The sequence below is a fragment of the Enhydra lutris genome, unplaced genomic scaffold (assembly GCF_002288905.1).
Source record: "Enhydra lutris kenyoni isolate GAN:26980312 unplaced genomic scaffold, ASM228890v2 scaffoldscaffold28, whole genome shotgun sequence".
NCBI classification, from domain to species: Eukaryota; Metazoa; Chordata; class Mammalia; order Carnivora; family Mustelidae; genus Enhydra; species Enhydra lutris.
This window is the reverse complement of record NW_019154112.1, coordinates 5,069,625-5,075,624: the sequence shown is the minus strand read 5'-3', so window position 1 is coordinate 5,075,624 and position 6,000 is coordinate 5,069,625.

Below are 6,000 nucleotides of genomic sequence, written 5' to 3'. Positions count from 1 at the left end.
GCCTTCAGCTCAGGTCATGATCTCAGGATCCTGGGATCAAGCCCTGCATCGGGCTCTCTGATCAGCAGGGAGCCTGCTTCCTCCTCTCTGTCTGCCTGCCTCTCTGCCTACTTGTGATCTCTGTCTGTCAAATAAATAAATAAAATCTTAAAAAAAAAAAAAAAGAAAAGAAACTGACACAAGACACTTCTACTTGGTCTCACAGTCTGGCTGCAAAGGAGTCTGGATAGCCTTCGTTCCAGTTAGCCAAGTCCCCAGTTAAAAATTAGGGGCTTGTTTACGGAGGAAATCAGGAGAATAGCCATTGGGAGTAACTATCTATTTCTGACACCCTGTCCGTCGAAAAAGCATTTTGGGGGGTAATCCTTGTACTTATCCATGTTATAGTACTTACAGTGTGATTAATACCTTATCTCCTGAGCGTCCAAAAGTGCCCGGCACCTAGAAGCTTCTCCCTACGAGGCAGGGATGTTATTACCCCTGTGTCACAGTGCTGAGAAGCGCACGGGATTCTGCGAGACTGGAGAAGAAGTCAGCCTGCCAGGCAGGGGAGTGGGGCACGGAAAGTCATTCTGGAGGAGGTCCCGCCTGGGCCATCAGGGGTCTTTCTGAGGCCTGGGGTCGTGGCCATTTGTGGACTTCATATGATCTCCAGCCCATCCTACTTTTTCTGGGGAATGACTGTGGAAATGCATCCTCGCCTTGGTGCCGGTGACAACAGCCAAGAACAGGGCTCTCCGGGGTGAAGAGTCCAACGGGCATTAAGGTGAAGCGGTGAGTGCTGAAGGGCCTAGAATCTTCCCGCAGCCCTAGAATGCTCTCACTGTGGGCAGCCACAGGCTCCGCGACGTCAGAAGACAACAATGAGTAGTATCTCAACTGACAGAACCGGGGGAGCAGCGGCTTGGTGCCTTTCTGAGGGGATCCAGAGAAAGGAAGAGCCAACCCCTGCCCTCCAGGGACATCGCTCAGCTGGCCTGGCAGGACGGAGAGGAAGCTGAGAGCTCAGCTATGTGGTCCTCCTGGGCCTTATGGAGGTGGAGGAGCCAAGGGTGGGTACCTCATGGCCTCCAGCTGTCAGGGACTCTTGTTGGAGGGCAAGCTGCTGCTGGCTGGCCCCCACTCTGGGTCCGGGAGAGTGAGCTACCAATCCTTCCTGAGCACCAGGGCATCATGGGCCTGCACCCATCACAGAGAGCAAGGGCCCCTCAGTCCTTTTCCACAGGGTTCTCTGAAGTTCCCTCCATCCCAGACAGTACCTCCTCTAAGAAGCCCTCTCTGACTTGCCTTGCTAGGTGCTTCCACAGCCCTCCACTGATGGTGGCTCTGACTTTCCGCTGAGCTGGCTCGTCTGTTCCCCAGTCGTGGCTCCTCCCTTCTAGTGTCCCGTCCCATGTCCCTCTAGATGTATCCCCTGTGCCTTGCACATACTTGGTGTGTAAACTTGGTAGCTATGCATCAGCTAACAAACATGGGTGAGTAAGTGAATGAATAAATGAATGAGTGAATGAATGAATGGGTTTTCTAGCTGCCAGCAGGTAGATCCCCCATCGAGAAGAGGGAGGCCTGCAAGGGTTAACCAGGAGCCCGCCTGTGGTCTGAGGTAAGCAGGGAGCGTATTTGTTCAGGTAAATAAGGAAGGATTACTTATAATGGGAAATCAGGCCTGGCCAACTCTTCATCTCACGGCTGCTTGACTTCCTCCCAGCACATTCCTGCACTGTGCTCGTGTCCACACCGCCTTGCAGACCTGGCCCCCCTGAGCCCACCACAGCCTCCATGTAAGCCCCTCGGGCTAGGTCTTGCCACCGTGCCAACAGGTGGTCCTGGGCTGGGGGCAGAGGATTCCCTACGGGGCACAGGGCCCCAAGATCTCAGAGGGAGCCAGGCCCCCAGCGGCCCACCCAAGTACCCACCTCTGCCCCCAGCCCCGCTGGTCTTTGGCCCCACTGGTTCCCCCAGATGCCTGGCTGAGACCCAGCAGTGGCCCGCACTACCGATACCTTCTCTTGGCCCCCCCAAGGTGTGTGCTGCAGCGGACGACTCCCTGGGCACGAGGCAGCTAACAGGTGAGTCTGATGGGAACCCAGAGCATGTGGGTGTGGGGGCTTGTCCCTCCCAGCTGTGGGGAGGTGGGTGACAGGGGGCAGCACTTGGCATGGACTGCGAGCTCAGAAGTGATCCCTGGGTATTGTTGGTCCTGTAATCCGGGTCCTTCACCCTCAGAAGCCCCAGCCCCTGCACAGGTGGCCCATTTGCTTCCCTGGGCGGACCCATGAGCCCGTGGGAGCCCCCAAGGCCATACCTTTAGCCCAGTCCGAACAGCCTGAAGGGAGGCCACTCTCTAGGGGCAGAGCCTCGGCCCCCAAGACATGGCCAGTTCTGCTTGGCTAGTAAAACACAGGCAACCTTTCTGCTCCGCCGGCCGCCGCTGCTCTGCGAAGGGAAGGGTCTACCAGGGGCCCGGCCACAGTGGGCAGGGGCTTGCTGAAGGCCCGAGGCTCCGGGCCAGGCTCTAAGTTGGAGCAGGGGGGCCAGGCCCAGAGCCCAGGGGTTGGGGCAGGGCAATGATGGGCCTAGGACCCTCGTGGTCTGGGCTGCCAGGCAAAGCACCCAGGTTCAAGCACCCAGGGGAGCCGACGGCCTAAGACCCCCAGTCTGGGTGCACTAGGAAAGAAATGGGATGCCCTTGAAGAGGCTCCTTTGTCAGATTCACCAGTTGCCTCTTGTGGGGAGAGAGGGCGGTGCTGGTGGTGATGACAGGGTGGAAGGCTGAAGGGTCTGGATGTTTGGGGGCTCCCCTGAGGCCGGACAAGGGGTGTGTGTTGGTGGGGGTGTGCGCTAACACGTGCATGGGCATCTATCTGGGGGTGTGTGTTGGGGAGTGGGCAGGGCCACCGAGCAAGCCCTGGATCCCATCACCCACCCAGCGGCCTGTACCCAGGCCACAGGTCCCAAGGGGCCTGTCCCTTGTATGACAGCAATAGCCTTTCTCCTTTTCCTTGGCCAAGGTTGGGACCAGGCCTCATTTCCTGCCCCCACCTCCCCAATAAACAGCTTCACAGCAACCCCCAATAAAGCCGCATCTCCCCAGTACCAGCTGCTCTGCTGAGTAACAAAGCAAACAGGCATCAGGCTGCCCCTGGCCTCCGCTGGCGGATGGGATGGGCAGGAGATGGCCCAGCCCAGCTGGGGGTGGGGCAGGAGCCAAGGACTCCTGGCGTGGGGTCTCATCACCCCCAACTCACAGAAATGTAGGGAGAAAGACAGCCTCAGCGCCCCCCTGAGGTGGTTGAAATGTGGAGGAGATGCTCGAGGGCAGGGGGGCGGTGGGGAGGGGACGTAGAAGCCACCCTCTCCTTTGAGAAATGACAGTCATTTCCTCTGCTCCAGGCACCATGGGGGTACCCAGAGGTGAGAACTCAGTCCCTCTTAGACTTGTGTACTGTGAGTTACCTGTTAGAAAATACTGATTATAGGGATGCCTGGGTGGCTCAGTTGATTAAGCAGCTGCCTTCAGCCCAGGTCATGATCCCAGCATCCTGGGATCGAGTCCCTCATCGGGCTCCTTGCTCAGCGGGGAGCCTGCTTCTCCCTCTGACTCTGCCTGCCACTTTGCCTGTGCTCGCTCTCACTCTCACGCTCTCTCTCTGACAAATAAATTAAAAAAAAATACTGATTATAATGATAAGGTGTGATAAGATATAATTATATAAATATATGTAATTATATAAAATATACAGTGTGATGCCATTTGATTGTCACAAGGCCTCTCTGAATGAGATGGAGCTCCTCTGTCCATCAAGCCTGCCGGAATAGGGTAGGTACTCAGTAGGTGCTCAACTGATGATCCGAAATTGCGATGCTGGCAATAAGTAGAAAAAAACCAGGAAGGGATGCCTGGGTGGCTCAGTTGGTTAAGCATCTGTCTTCAGCTCAAGTCATGATCCTGAGGTCCTTTAATAAAGCCCAGCATCAGACTCCCTGCTCAGCGGGGAGTCTGCTTCTCCCTCTGCTCCTCCCCCTACTCGTGTTCTCTCTCTCTCAAATAAATAAAATCTTAAAAAAAAAAAAAAAAGGAAAGAAGAACAAAATAGGAGAAGCCACTTTTTACCACTGAGGTCATTGCAGATGTAAAGTTAATAGCCCTGAAAGAGTTCAGTCCACATTTTGTGCTTAAATGACGTGGTGCAGCTTGAGTGTAACCTGGGGATATCATTTCAGACGGACCTAGGGACAAAGACACTCTGGGTGGAGGGGGCAAGAAGGGATGGGTTTAAGGCCCACCATGGATGACCTTGGGCCAGTCATTTCTCCTCCTCGTACTCGTAGCTGGTTGTCTGTGTAATGAGAAGTTTAGACAAGGGTTTTGCAGGCTGTGTAGGAGTTGGTGGAGGCAGGACAGCCTGCTGGATTTGCCAGCGCTCTAAGATGGGTGTTTTCCCAGCCTTGTCCCCTAGACTGTCTCCTGGCTCTGGTTCCTCCTAGAGGCTAGGGAAGGATGAGTGAGGCCCACAGCTGCCCTGGACTGGGCTAGAGAGCAGGATGACCTCAGGTAAGGCCCAGAGGGCCCCCCTTTCTGGCCAACCTCCACTCTTCCCCAGACTCCACCTGCCATCACCTTCTTCCTTTGTTCCTCTCATTCCTTACCCCACTACCTTTCCCTCCCCTCTTCCCGCCCCATCCCCTCACCTGCTCTCAGGTGTCACCTTCCTGAATGTTCAGCCCATCTCAATTCACAAGGAATTTTCATCCACTTTGCCCTTAATCTTCATAACCTCTTAAAGCAAGCTCTTGACAGCCCATTTAATAGGCAGGATCACTGAGTCTCCAAGGAAGCCAAGTCACTTACACCAGTCCCTGAGCTAGAGAGCAAGGAGATGGGGTTCAAAACTGGTCTGGGACCCTCACCCTGCCCCCACTGTCCCCATCCCATTCTTCGCCCCACCCTGCACCCCCAGCCAAGTGAGCAGCCTGTCAGGTAGAACAACTCTTCCCAAAGCAAACTTTGCACAAGCCGAGTTGCCCTGGGCTCTTCCTGACATTTAATGCTGGGCTCCTTCCCTTGCCTCGTTTGCATGCTCCCTGCTCAGGATGTACCCCCTGCCAGATTCTCCTCTCCCACCTTTCAGCAGCTGGGTGGGGCCTCCAGACAGGGGCGTGGGGGGGTGGTGGTGGGTGAGCCTCCTCGTCCCTTCTGACCTCTCCTCCCCTGCCAGGGACCTGAGCATGACTGCTGGGAACCAGACAGACCAGAGCCTACCCAGGACCTTAGTGAGGGACAGTGAGGTCTCTCTGGCCGCCACCAGAACTGGGGAGCCCTGCCTTCTCCCTCCAGCTCTGGAGTTCAGGAGAGGGGACTGGGGGTAACTGCCCAGTTAGGGTCTCAGCACCTAGTACTAGTGACATGGGTGGGGCCCTGGGTCTCTCTGCTCTTGGGCAGCAAGATCTTCCCGCCTTGGACTCCCACATCCCCTTCTCAGGCTCTAGGACAGGAGGGCAATGTGTTCCTGCTGACACCCACAGATGGGGGTAGGCCCCAATAACCCCCTAATTCCCCATCCATTTAAACCCCCTTCTTGGGGCGCCTGGGTGGCTCAGTGGGTTGGGCCGCTGCCTTCGGCTCAGGTCATGATCCCAGGTCCTGGGTTCGAGCCCCGCATCGGGCTTTCTGCTCGGCAGGGAGCCTGCTTCCTCCTCTCTCTCTGCCTGCCTCTCTGCCTGCTTGTGATTTCTCTCTGTCAAATAAATAAATAAAATCTTTAAAAATAAATAAATAAATAAATAAATAAACCCCCTTCTCATTTTTTAAGATTTTTATTTATTTACTTGAGAGAGAGAGAGAGCATGAGGGGGGAGTGTCAAAGGGAGAAGCAGACTCCCTGCTGAGCAGGGATTCTGATGCAGACTCCATCCTGGGACTCCAGGATCATGACCCGAGCCGAAGGCAGACGCTTAACCAACTGAGCCACCCAGGCGCCCTTAAGCCTCTTTTTGAAG